This window comes from Mercenaria mercenaria, chromosome 17, assembly GCF_021730395.1.
Source record: "Mercenaria mercenaria strain notata chromosome 17, MADL_Memer_1, whole genome shotgun sequence".
Classification (NCBI taxonomy): domain Eukaryota; kingdom Metazoa; phylum Mollusca; class Bivalvia; order Venerida; family Veneridae; genus Mercenaria; species Mercenaria mercenaria.
The window spans coordinates 22,398,610-22,412,806 of record NC_069377.1 but is presented as its reverse complement, the minus strand read 5'-3'; the positions used below and the strand labels follow the sequence as shown (position 1 = coordinate 22,412,806).

Sequence of the window (14,197 nt, the reverse complement as noted above, 5' to 3'; positions counted from 1 at the left end):
TGTCTCATATTTATGATTTTCATTTTATTAATTTCTTCAGGAATGAAAAGTATTTCTTGTTATTTTCTAGCAAATTAACTCTTGATGAATCATCCAAGGACTTTAAAGCGAAGACTTTCTTACCGACGAATATTGTCTCAAATCATAGAAACAGGGAAAACGCAAAATAAACAATGAATTTCAGTACACAAACTTAAAGAGAAACATATACCTATATATGAAAGAATTTTGCCAATATTTTGACAGACTTTCAAAGGGTTTGAGCTAAGGTAACAGAGTCTCCCATTTATGGAGATGTTAAACATAAAAGAAAGTGATTCAGGAAAACAGCTTCTGCATGATCCGTATATTTTAGAAAACTAAATACAAACTGACATTTGCAATAACAGTTCCCAAACGAAAAAAACAGGGTAACAAACTCTTATAACAAACAACTAATCGTATACAGTATACCATTAGTATAGAATTAGTAAAAATTTCACATGCAAATGAGCTAATAGTATACTATAACAAACCACTATCAAGATACTATTACTAATCAAACTGTGTAATGATATGCAAATTGATTGCCACGGATGGTCAATAGTATACTAATTATATACTGTTAATAGTATACTAATTGTATACTGCAAATACTATACCAGTTGTATACTCTTAATACTATACTAATTGTATACTGTTAATAGGTTATTTCACAGTAGTAAAAAAGCCACTTTAAGTATTCAGCTCAAAACATAAATAGATGATACATAGCAGAGAATTCTTTGTAAATTATTTAATTCACAGAATTCAAAATAATAACATGAATATGATTTAACATGACAAATTAGAAACGAATGATAGAAATACCTCTGAAGCTTTCTAATCTGCTAAATATATATAAAATTCAAAATAAGAATTATTCCATTAAATGCAACTGCCATTTAACACTAGAGAAGTATACACTGAAGTCATTTTCACCGAATATTTGTTCTTTTTTTTGGCAAACTTATTGACATATATCCAATTCTTTCTGTTATTGCCAGATTCCGCCTAGCATCAGTTTGCTGCACCATACTTCTTTTTACACCACACTGTCACATAGTCTGAAAAGTTGAAAGAGCAAACTAACAGCCACATTTACAATATCATAATATGTCTTAATTTAATGTAAAATGTTTAATCTGGTAATAGAAAATTGCACTGTAACTGTAATCAACATTACCAAAATACTCATTATGTCATCGGTCTTAAAGATAATTAGCCGTTACTTCCACATGAAGTTCAGTGGATTGCAAAAAATGTAAATATTCATCATAGTCAATGTTCAAAAATTGTAAAACCAACAAAAACAAAATCCTGAATTTATCAAACGTAATATAAAATATTTATTTTTACCTTTCAGGTCTTCCACATTCATCGGGTTTTAGGGTAGTCAGTCTTTAATCGCCAGGGTTTGATTTTCCCAGCCCAATGCCCGTACATGCAATCATCTCCAATATGAAACCAGCACTTGATAATTTATTGTCCGGTCGGCCGTCAGGTCACTTATCGATGATCAGTCTTATCTGCAAAAGTCAGATAGATAAGACAATTGATGCAGCTGTTATTTTCAAATAAATATGAGGCCATCTCTCACCGATTAAAATGATCAGATGATAGAAAATAATACAACCGAGTCTGTAATTTTCAGTTTGCATTGTTCACAGTGCTTCCGAGGAATCTACTTTCCTGATTTTATTTTACATAAGTTGTAACACATTAAACGATGTTAAAAATATCAATCAAAACTACATACAAAAACTACTATTGAACAATCGTTTACATTTGTAAATTCAAATCTAAAAGCAATCCTCTAAGTACGAATCCATGGGGGACGAAACGGTCAAATGTTTCGGACTAATATTGGGCAATGTAGCTAATTATTTCGCATACAGACGGAAGAAATGATATATTGGTACATATAATATGTAATAATATTTTGAATTAAAGTCAAATAGTTGTGTTTAAACTAAAGAATAACTCGTTTTCTTTGTGCTACCGGCGCTGTAATAATTTTCGATCTTTCGTACCCTCTGTTAAGCTACAAAAGATTTGTAAACTTCTCGCTAAGGTTTTTAATTCTGAATGATAACAAATAACTTAAAACACTCACCAAATGTTATGATTAAACAATCATTTCATTTTTAATCGTTTCCAAGCTTTTTAATCAACAGTTATATTGATTTTTGACGATATTGTGTGTCCTATTGTTTTCACAAATTTCAAAATGGCGGCCGACCTGAAAACGTGCGCGACCTATGGGTTTTTCCGAAAGTTGCTATTTTCAGAAACAGATGCGACCCGGTAAATAGTGTTTCCAAAACAAAAGTTTTGAACTAAATTAAAGTTAAGAAAGTATATTTTGCATTGATATGTGGGGCATGTCTGAAAATTTCGTATTTTTTAGAAAAACAGGTGACACTTAGGGGGACTACTTCTTTGCGTAGAAGTGTTGTATTGCCACAAGTTATAAGGCATTCAAATTCCCCCTTTCTGATTGGATAAGAAGTCATTAACATTTATAGCTCGATTGTTTATACTTTATTACCAGTCATTCTGCAAGCGTACATGTGTACTCGCAATTTGCTGCTAGATAACAAGATTATGAATCCGGTAATAAGGCAATAAAAGAACAAATAAAATACATATTGTAAATAATTTTATTAGCCTTTCAAACATGAATATTTTGTTTTGATTTAGTGTAATTTGATGCTTTTACATGAAAATGTTTCGGCTGGAACAATCTTCTTCCCATGCAGGTTTAGGCTACAACCTACAGATATCCGGGGTGTTTACCTCGACGTCAGCTGGTGTCAGATTTCGAGATCTGCAGCTTGTACATTTAAACATAGATAATATTAAAAAAAAAAGTATTTTATACTTCTTTGATTGAAAAATATCTTATGAAAATGTCAAAGTACATTTTCATTGCTGTAAATGTTTCCAAAATTTACTGCTGTAATGTAAGAAAATAAGAAAGATGCATGAATCTAAAACAACAACAACAACAACAACAACAAAAACTGTTGCATTAATTAGAAGATTAATAATAACAATTTTAAAAAGATAATAAATCAAACCTGCATGAGTTTTCTTTAAAAACCATTTGAATCACCACAGTTTAACATCTTAATCCTTATAAAACTTATAAGAGAATGCACTCAGACCCCACATTAATAATAAATATCCTAGCAACCCCTTAATTACAGAAGGCTGTAAATTTCTGTCTGTAATAAAACAAAGCAGAGATGACCAAAAATAATTGTTTATTTCTACAATTGTTCCCGTGACATAATCTACCAGGGATATGTATGAAAAAGATCAGATTCTTCTAAAGTCTTGCAGGATAAAGTATAATGGTATACTAATGGTATACTCAATAGTTTACAAAGTACAATGGTATACTAATGATATACACAAGCAGGGTACAATGTATAATAGTATACTAATGGTATACTCATCATTGTTTATGAGGGAGTATACTATTGACGGTCAAATAGTATACAATACAATGCTATACTAATTCTATACTGTAATAGTATACTAAACGGTATAGAATTAGTATAGAATTGATATAGAATTAATTGTTTGTTAAATTATTTTTTTGTTTGGGTTGTTTTGTTTTGTTTTGTGTTGTTGGTTTAAGCGAAACTTCAGTAACATAGTTCGGATTAAGAGTGAGATTTGGCGCGCACCACATATCATCATTGCAAGTGACCGTTTTGAGGCGGTGTCGCACTTTGTTCCTTTATGTGTATGATTATTCATGCTGTTTTTGCTTTATTCTTTGCATTTTTATACGTATCATGGGAATTCCCCGGCGTCCACAAAATTTGTCCGGAGCATATCTTCTTCATGCATGGAGGAATTTCGACGTAACTTGGTACAAATGTTCACCATCATAAGACGGAGAGTCACGCTCAAGAACTAGGTCCATAGATCTAAGGTCAAGGTCACACTTAGAGACCAACGTTCAGATACAAGAACTCGGCACAATTGTTCGCCATTATGAGACGAAGTTTCATGAGCAAAAACCAGGTCGCTAGTTTAGAATTACTTCCCTTGTTGTTGCTATAAATGGCCTATATTGTATTTTTTTATTACTGGTCATGGGGAATAATCGATACCACTTTTCTGTAGTACAACATGCATGTTAAATCCAATTTTGAGGTGTATTTTAACCTATCTCTACCTGGTAAGGATTGTTAATGGACTTTAATTTTTTAATGATTTATTTTTTAAGATTAACTTCATTTTTATTGTTACTATAATAACTTATATTATAACTTTTTTATAACTGACCGTAGGGAAAAAACAAGACCACTTATCTGTTGTACAACATGGATGTTACTTTCAAATTGTAGGTGTATTTTAAGGTATCTCTACCTGGTAAGGATTAATTGAAAACAAAATAATTACAATAATTACTACACAACCACAGAATTAAAATTTTATTTGTAAATACAAGTGCTAGTGTAAAGAAATTTGCTATGACGGGCGTATATTGTGACATTCTGGCACTGTGGAAATTTAAGTAATGTGCACATACATACATAGTGACTGCTGTACACTTGCCTTGTGAGACTGAGGCAGCGTTCTTTTATTTTGTGTATTTTATTCCCAAGAAATTAAAGTATGAGACAATAACTTACTCGTCACGCTTCTGTTCACTTACGAAATGCATTTCAAAAGAAATTATAGTTAATGTAGTTCTGCGCATTTGATAAACCGGAAGTAATCGCATTACGTCATTTATCTTGATAAAATACAAAAAAAGCCTGGACTTCGTATATGGAAATGAAAATCGTTTTATGAATTATACCCTGGTCACAAGAACGCTATGAGCTCCGTACGAGTAGGTTTTCAGTCGAATTTTGCCAAACTCGTCCGGCGTCCGCACGGACATCGTTGATTCGTACGACTGTCGTCGGATTTTTTGAACTCGTAGAAGACTCAGGAACTCGGTGAAAATGTTTCGCCGAGCTCTTGAGTCCTTTACTGACTTGTAGAGATTTTAGAAGTCAGGAGCAGCCCGCTCGTGAACCGCACGGGCCCCGGAAAGGCTCGTATGGGCATTGCACGGATTTGGAAAACTGCGAGCTTGCTGATGCACGACTATCGTAGGAGACTCGCACGATCAATGTACGATGTCCGTACGATATTAAGGACACCGTACGGAGAGCGTGCGATGTCCACACGGGGCTCGCAGGGCGTAACGACTTTTTCAGACGTCGCAAAACTAGTTTATTCTTGTGGCAGGGACACCGTATGAGCGCCGTACGAGCTAACGGACATCGCATGAGGCACGGCCGGACTCCTTGCGAGTTCCGTCCGACTTGTCTGCGATGTCCATACGGATATCCTACGATTGTAAATGCAAATTTTTCAAACCTCGCCGAACTGATTAATTCTTGTCACCGTACGGGTGCCGTGCGAGCGTCGTACGAACTCGCGAGCAACGTACGAGGTACGGCCGAGCTCCCTGCAAGTCTGCGATGTTCGCACGAATGTCCTATGACTGCATCCTCTAAAGATCGTATGGGACTCGTAGGTACTGTGACCAGACGCTACCATTGTACTGAGATTGTAAGTATTCTAAAATTTATGGACTCGTACGATTTTTTAAAACCGTACGGACATCGTACGGTTTTGTGGCCAAGGCATTAGTGGCAATCCGTGTGTAAATGTATTAAAATGGCAACGTTTATATCTTTCTAAAGATAAAGCACGAGATTAAAACGTTTGACACGTTGAATAATTCCAAACATTGTCTTAAAATCAATCTAAGTATGTCTTAGTCTTAGGCAAATATCTCAAAAACAAGCACAGGAACTTATTCATTTTATTTCACCATATTATAGAAAATATGTTTATTTACGATTGTGAGAGGTTTCATAAAAATCTACATTGTAGAAAATATTCAATAACCAAAAAAGTTATCCAAATTGTGATTTTCCCTTAGACGCCCATTATGAAAACTTGTGCAAGGTTCAACATCTTCAAATCAGTCTGGCAAAAAAATCAAGCACACGACCATAATTTTGACTTGCCCAATTTTCTAAGTAGGTTTACAAGTAGCATTTACTTATTAGAACAGATCATTGCCACCGGAAGGATATCTTAATCAAAAAAGACTTTCCAAATTGTCTACAAGGAATAGTATAGACGTATGATAAAAGTGTATGAATGAAGCTGGATGGCCTTTGCGTGATGCGATATTGATATAACTGCTGATATTGCATATCCATAAAATTCAGGAAGCACGTGGGCGGCGATTAATAAAGTTTTTACAATAATGGCTGTCATGATCAATAACACATTTTGTGCCGAAATATTTCCACTGTCTCTCCTGCCAGACAAAAAGAAACGAGTTGATATATTTTACTAATACTTTTAGAAATGCAATCTTTGTTTGTATTACATCGAAGCGCAGTTATGTTTTAGCATTGTGTAGTAACTGTCAGTAAAACGAAACATATCTGAGAAAATATGAAGCCTAAAAGTTACTTTATTCTGTTTTACATGCCACCTCTGTATCTCCCTTGTTCAACGAACGTTACACTGTCTTTAGCAGGGGGACACGGATTGGAATCTGGTTAGTCCAGAAAAGATCCTGAAAAAAAAAACACAATTTGGCACGAATCCAACTTAAATGACCTTAAGCCCAGAACCGCCAAATGTTACTATTAATAATAATAATCTGACCTATTTATGACCACCTAACCCGTATTCGATTTGTGTTCGCGCTCAAACTTCGGGTGCGGGAGGTCGTGGGTTCAATCCCGGGCCGCGTCATACCAAAGACGTAAAAATGGTACCAGCATAAGGTGATAGTGCTAGGACTGGTCAGCCGGTGTCAGTATAATGTGACTGGGTAGGGTATCATGCCACGTGTCTACGGCGTGATATTCCAGTGAAGCAGCACTATAAAGTTGGGCAGGGTGCTCACTGCTACAAGTAGACACCGTCGTTTATATGACTGAAAAATTGTTGAAAAAGACGTTAAACCCGAACACACACACACACACACACACACACACAGACACACACACACACACAAACACACACATACACACTGGTAAGAACGCTTTGTCTAGATATACTGCACTGAAACGCGGGTCTTACAGCGGTTTTAGACTTGTTACATAGATGCGTTAACGTAATGTTCCTGTCTTGACGTGCAGTCGTTACCTTTCGTCTGCTTGAACGAACTCTTTCACTGACACTTCAAGATCGGTGAAAGTACTGTTGCCACTTGATAAATGCGTTGCGATCATAACAGTTTAGCAACGTCAACGTACTCTTACGCCTGACACAAGAAGTGCAAAAGTTATGTCGTTTTCGCAATAAAAACAGTCAAATCTAATACAAAGTGTGATTTTGTAATCGGATGAAGGCCTAGAAAGCAGTTAACAGACAAACAAAGCGTGCCAAATATGTTGCTCGATTTGCATTTGCACAAACATTGCATAACACCTTTCTGACAGTCCCGACGGCCAATATCCGATGAAATCTAAGACAAAGTAGTGCAATATTTGCCAAAGCCTGCTGCCTGTACTTATATTGGGGAATTTCTTTTCGACATATTATATTCGAAATTTCACGTAAGTATTCCAAGCAGTAAAATTACAGCCGGCATAAATGTGCACATGTTTATCTTGTTTCTATTTTTTTATTCTTACTACCGCCGATGACTTTCAGCCTATTCTCAAGCTGATGTAATTTCAAAGAGTACATAAAGCAGGATTAACAGACTATTAAAAGATGTAAGACGAATCTTTGATAGCTTAGAACGCAACAAAAGAAAATAATAACGACTCGGTTTGATTAAATATGTTGTTGAGTGGTAATGAAATATTCAACATAAACAACGTCCCTAGCACCGGCTTAGGCGGAACTTATCGAAGACATATTCATTATCTGTAATCATAAAAGGGACTCCATGACAGAAAATGTGAAACACAATCAAATCTTAGTAAGGGGAGACCTTTTACAGCAGCCTCACAACATTTAAAAGCAATTGTAATAGTTACTGAAATCTGTAAGAAAAAGATGGCAACATTGAACAGTTGGATGTAACGTAAACTGCCAAAGAACTCGGGACGGTTGTGTGAAATAGAAACTTCTACAGGAAAACATTTTCGGGAAGGTTGGGTGTAAATAGAAACAGCCACGGCATTACCATTTCGGAAATTTTGCATCAGATATGAGGAATTTTTACATTTATTCAGGAACAGAAATTTACATTTGTTCATCGAAATTTTATAGTTCTTAATTTTATTAAAACGCGATCGTTGTTTGTTAAAATAAAGCAAGATTAGTGTAAACAGATTTTGTCAGAGTTCGTTACTGTAATAGATAGATTTGCCAAAATCGCAATTCTGTATCAAGGAAAATGTCTTTTATTTCACTACTGTATTTAGGATAAACTGATAATAGATAATCATTATGGACTTTCATGGCTTTCAGACAAAATCAATTTTAGTTGAAATATTTTATCGCAAATACAGTATGATATTTAATAATTATAGACCGCCCACAATATGTTGTAAAACTGACCTACAAATTCAGACATTTAACTGGATATACAGTTTGGATAAAAACAATGTATTTCAGTACACAATAATGTTATAATCAATAATAGTTATATATTGTTTGAAAGAGGGTAAAACTATAGGGGATAAAGTACCAACACAATATATGCTATACTTTTACATTCTAGCTTTATTGGTTGAAGATTACCCCAGATTGTCAGTGGCACCGAACTTCCACAAGCTTGCTTGAATACGTCTTTACAATGAAGAATTAATGTTATTGATTTAAATCCACGTTGTTGACAGGCTAGTGTTGTGCTTCGAAAAGAATATGACAGTATTTTTGGTCCTGCTGAGCAAATGTCTACATTTCTCCGACAAATATTCAATCAAAATTATCACAATTCAAGGTTTAACAGTCATCAGGGCGGACGGCAACTTTAAAATTGTGAAGTGAAATCCATCAATTTCTATTTTGAATAATTTCAGTGCAATAACAAAATGGACTGCACGCGAACATTTGTCATACTCATATTCTACTTACGAGTATCTTCTATGTTTAGAATGAAAATATATATTTTAATGTAAATAATCGTACTTCATTAAGCTTCGTTTGTTTTAATGAAACTTATAAATTATTATTCTGAAATTAATCAGATTTAATACACATCGCTAACTATTTGATATTTTTATTTGACGTCATCTTTGTTAACAGAAGTATTGAAATTTCGAAATATTTTTGTTTGTTAGGATTAGGTATTTTGTTTAGACGAATATACAATGTGGTTGGTTGCCCCGTAGTTTTACCGAATGTTTTGATTTTCATCCGCATGTGTGGCAAAAAGACCACTAAACAATATGTAAACCTACATTAAATTATCATCATATTAAGAATTGTATTGCCACTATAGATAGATTTTCATCACACAATTTATTAGAAGGAATGGCTTGATTAAATATGCATATGTTATTAATTATATCTTACCTGAGGTTCCGCATGTTTACTTAATTTTGTTCTGTCTGCGAGCATTCTAAAGTCAAAAATCCACTTCCAAAATAAACATTAAACTTGTTCCTTACATTTAAAAATGTAATATTTTCTGAAATCTTATTTGTCAAAATATTTTTTTCTTCAAATAGCTGTATTATATACGTTGTATTTTTCTTGGACTCGACTGTTATTTATTATATCTTTTTACGAAACACTGTAGTAGATGTTTTTTTAATAAAATACCGTAAATTGTTACGTAATTATTATGCAGCATACATGGTAAAACATAGGTCACATTGGTGATTAAGCCCGTAACATTGTTCCGGGATGTCACCTGATTAGCCCGGGTCATAAAAGTCTTTTATGCGCCTTACTGACTTTTGCCTCCAGTCATTATTTTAGGATGTCACCTGATTAGCCTGGGTCATAAAAGTCTTTTATGTGCCTAACTGACTTTTGCCCTTAAGTCAGCAATGCCATACTTAGTAATCAATCGAGCAATATATCACGTGGCTGGGTCGTTTCTTAATTAAAAATAAACATATCACACGATACCTAAATTGAAAATAAGAAAGTCCTTTGGAGCATTGGTAGAAATTACTATTGGTATTTATTTACTTAAAGAACTAGCTTATAATTATATAACAATCTCATATATTTATATTGTGGAACACTTATATTTTAAATGTTACCCAAAATATACTGTGCACAGAAATCAACACTCTTCAATTAATAGAATAATTAAACTTAAACTGAATTCCACAAAAAAAAGAGATAATTGTTTAACAACAGATAATGTGAGAGTAGAACACTCCCACTCCCACTCACCGGATCCCCATCCCCAATTAAATTTGACCGCTTCGGTCACCACCCTCACTCCAACCTCTTCGGTATTGATAATTAATCTGAACATTACCCTATCGAAAACCTTCAGTTTTTGACGAAACGAAAATGAAAATGTCTGTTTTAACTACTCCCGTCATTACACTTTTCATTTATAAGCACGACTTTTAGTGATATTATCATTTAAGCTAATAATAACCAGGCAAACATAATCTTTTAAATAAATGGAAAAATAACAATTTCTCATTTTTCTTTAACCTAAATTTGTCAAGATAAAAGATCAATATTACTGAAAAATTGAAAAATAGTTTATTGCCTCTTTATTATGAGTCCCAAATAACCAGTAATAATATCAAGCGCATTAGTTGAAGTATCTAATTTTTAGCAAGACAATTGTGGACGTGCAAATATTTACATATAATTATATATTCCTTTGTTCTACAGTGGTAATGTTTTGTAATACATATTCAAGTTGATCGAGTAGATTGAAATATGCTATGACCATAACATATTTTATATTGTATGGTCATGTCTTTTTGCTCTACGTAGAGTGCGCATGCGCGAAATTTTACTTACGTTGCTAAGGACTTCGCCGAGTGTAAATCCCTCTATAGAATTTTTTTGTATAGAAAATGTGAAAAGGAAATAAAACAACATTTACAAATACATATTCAAGATAAACTGTTCACAATGGTATCTTTGTAGACAAGTATAAAATTTAGAATCGTATTAATTAGCAAGAAACATTTTCATGTGTAGTTCTTTGAATTAAACTTTATGATTACAGTTTATAAACAGGAACATGTCTATTTAGCGTTACTTTTATCATTTTTAAAACAAATTGTAACAAGCAACTTCAAACTTTTAGACCAACCGTAGCAATTTGCAAGTGGTTCACTGATCTTGGAGGACACTGAATTATACAAATTTATCAATAAAAATAGAAATCAAGTAGGCTATGAAGTCCATTTCTGCTTCTCTAGAAACAGTGAGTACACGGGTATATACTTCTTCACGTTTGACTTTCATAGAATTTAACACGAGAATGTCTGTAATTTTACTTGTCATGTATTTTGTTATTAGATGTCCCTCCGTATACGGCTCTCTTGGAAAATGGCCTATATAGCTCATCGGTGAGCCTTACTGTATGAAGGGCTATATACAATATATAAAGGAGCTATCCAAATATGGCTACATCTACATTGCGTCGCCCGAGAACCATAGTGTTCTATGTGTATTTTTCTTGTTTTCGAGAAATTCAAGTTTGAAGTTTCAGGGGTTTATAACTTTCTTGTTTGTTGACGAATTCTAACAGAAATTGGTATGTGTTTTATTTAAGTAGTTCTTAGGAAAGCTACCAAATATTATAAAAATTCGTTGATTCAAACATACCGCACTGGAAATCTGTCTAGTGCAGATAAAACATTCTACAAAATGTAATCGCTGTTCCACTCAGAACCATAATGTTCAATGCAGTTAGTACATTATGGTCTTAACGGTATACACAGTGCACTGCGTTTCATTCAGAGAGACTTGTTCTATCTGCCAGATAGAACATCATTGTCCAAGTGATACAAAGCCACCTTCTTACTGAAATTCAGGTTTTGAAAAAAAAATGCTTGTTCAAGAGTCTTAAATTAAGACTAGGTTATTGCCTGATACGGTCTTACAGGGCTGCATAGGCACTATTATTCTGTTCATTTGGCTAGTTAAAGGAATATCTCGAATGAAAAGTTTAAACTCTATAATATTACTACCTAAAACATTGATTGAAAATCAGTAGCTAGAGAGTGTAATTTCAAATCATTTTATTGATCAAACAATGGAATTTAACTCACTTAAACTTATTATTTAGCACTAACCGTTTTGCAGTATTCAGACTAGATCAAGAGAATAAATGTCTGTTAGTCAACACAGCTATGAAGTTACTGAATATATAATCCGATTCCATTGAAAAGTCAAAGGTGAATAGTTTCACGGTCAATGTGAACCATAGAAAACAAGGTAAATTCCTTGTCTACTGACTGTGTAAGTATACACACCATTAACAGTTTAATAAAATCAGACTAAAAAAACCAATATAACAAAACATAGCCGAGTGTAGCCCGTAGAACACTAAGCATGATTCTATTAGGGCTTTGTGACCAGTGTAGAGCTAGACCAACCTTCATGCGATCACGCTAGCTTCTCTCAGTCTACAATGTTCTTTGCTTAGTCCAAAAAGTGTCCAAGAAGCAAACAGTGTGGACTCTATTACTAGTTTTGTCAGGTTATCTGGTGGTTCCGCAGTGGTCGCAAAGGCAAAATTTATTAATCATTCTAATAGTTTTAAGTCATATGAACACTTTCAGGTACATGTATATTCAAAGTGTGATTTTCTTAGCTGCATAAAAGTTTTTGTCTATATCAGGCGTAAACTTCAGCATGCTTTTCAAGTCAGAGACTTTTTCATTGGACAGAGTTTTTGTAGTCTTTTATGGACCCTCACTTCAGGGAAATTAGTTTCTGACTGATTTCGCTTATTCCTTCCTCTTATCAGCAGATGACGTTTAAACTACACATGAAAGGGAAACTCCTTGACATATTTGATGCATTTGACCTGCGACAGTGGAACTCTAAAGAAACTATGTGTTTTCACAGCAATTTGATGGTCCATAAAATTTTCAGCTCATTGGTCCATTTCTGAAAATAAGACAAATTGACCCGAACTGCAATAAATACCAGATGAAGCACATGGACATAGTTCAACGAAATAAAGATTCGAAGCTTCATCTCAGTGTTGTTTAACTGTCTGGTCCTTCGGGATCATTGGTTTCAACACATTTATTTTAGAAATGGAACGCCTCCCGGGGATATAATCTAGCTTTTTTTTATTTACGGGTCCAGACTGTCAAAACTAAATGTTTAACATTAGATATATGGGCATTTTCTCCAACAATTTAGGGGCCAAGCCCAAAATCTAAGGGCCATGGGCTACTGGGCTTCTGTTCATTTATATCCCTGCTACCTCAACTGGCGCTATACAGTATGGACAGTTTTGCATTTTCTGTTCCTGCCTATGAATAATGTCTCTGAGCAAATTTAATTAAACCGAGGTTGCAGTTTCACTGTCTAGTTTGGTCTCTCGGTGCTTTCGAAGGAACCATTTAAGTGTTACATCGAAGTGAATTACGTTTGTTCAAATACGTTCTCATCCGAATTACTACAGCACTCATGTTTCCTAATTTTTAATTAAATGTGCAATCCCTAGATCAGAACAATTGAACAATTATGTATGGGTGTCGAATTAAAAATGACTACTTACATCAAGAATACTTTTATTTGTGAAGTTCAGAATATATTGACAATTTTACTTATTGCATTCTACATGTTCCTCATTCTTCGGCATTTTTTATATACTACCACGTGACTTGATAGGAGCAGTCCATTGGTTAAAACGCAGATAGAACATTCTGGTTCCTAGGAAGGCAGAAAATTGCAGATAGAACAAAAAGGATCTGTTGAGATCTGAAAATAGAGAAAATAGAGATGCCACCGAAAGAGGACAAGGTCACAGTGACCTAGATCTCACCGAGATCTTTCCAATGGTATATAACACTAAGTTTTTACCAAAATGACAGATAGAGCACTATGGTTCTCGGGCGACGATTTTTTAATTTTTTTTAAATTTTGATTAAAATGTTATAATACTAGAGTGATTCACAATACGTGTCTCTTTGCCGTATGATTTCTGTATAATATACAATACCCTATGGAAACTACATGGCTGTCTGCTTGTATCTAAGTCAAGTGCTTGTCATATTGGAGG

At 34.2% G+C, this 14,197-nt stretch overlaps 1 long non-coding RNA gene across 1 annotated transcript; it reads right to left on the bottom strand.

The window, feature by feature from the left end:
* Window positions 1-760: 760 nt before the first annotated feature.
* LOC123537622 (uncharacterized) lies at window positions 761-3,544 on the bottom strand. Its single transcript, XR_008368146.1, has 3 exons — window positions 2,135-3,544; window positions 1,378-1,547; window positions 761-1,085 (listed from the first exon to the last, which is right to left on the bottom strand). It is a non-coding gene; the product is annotated as an uncharacterized LOC123537622 (long non-coding RNA).
* Window positions 3,545-14,197: the final 10,653 nt, after the last annotated feature.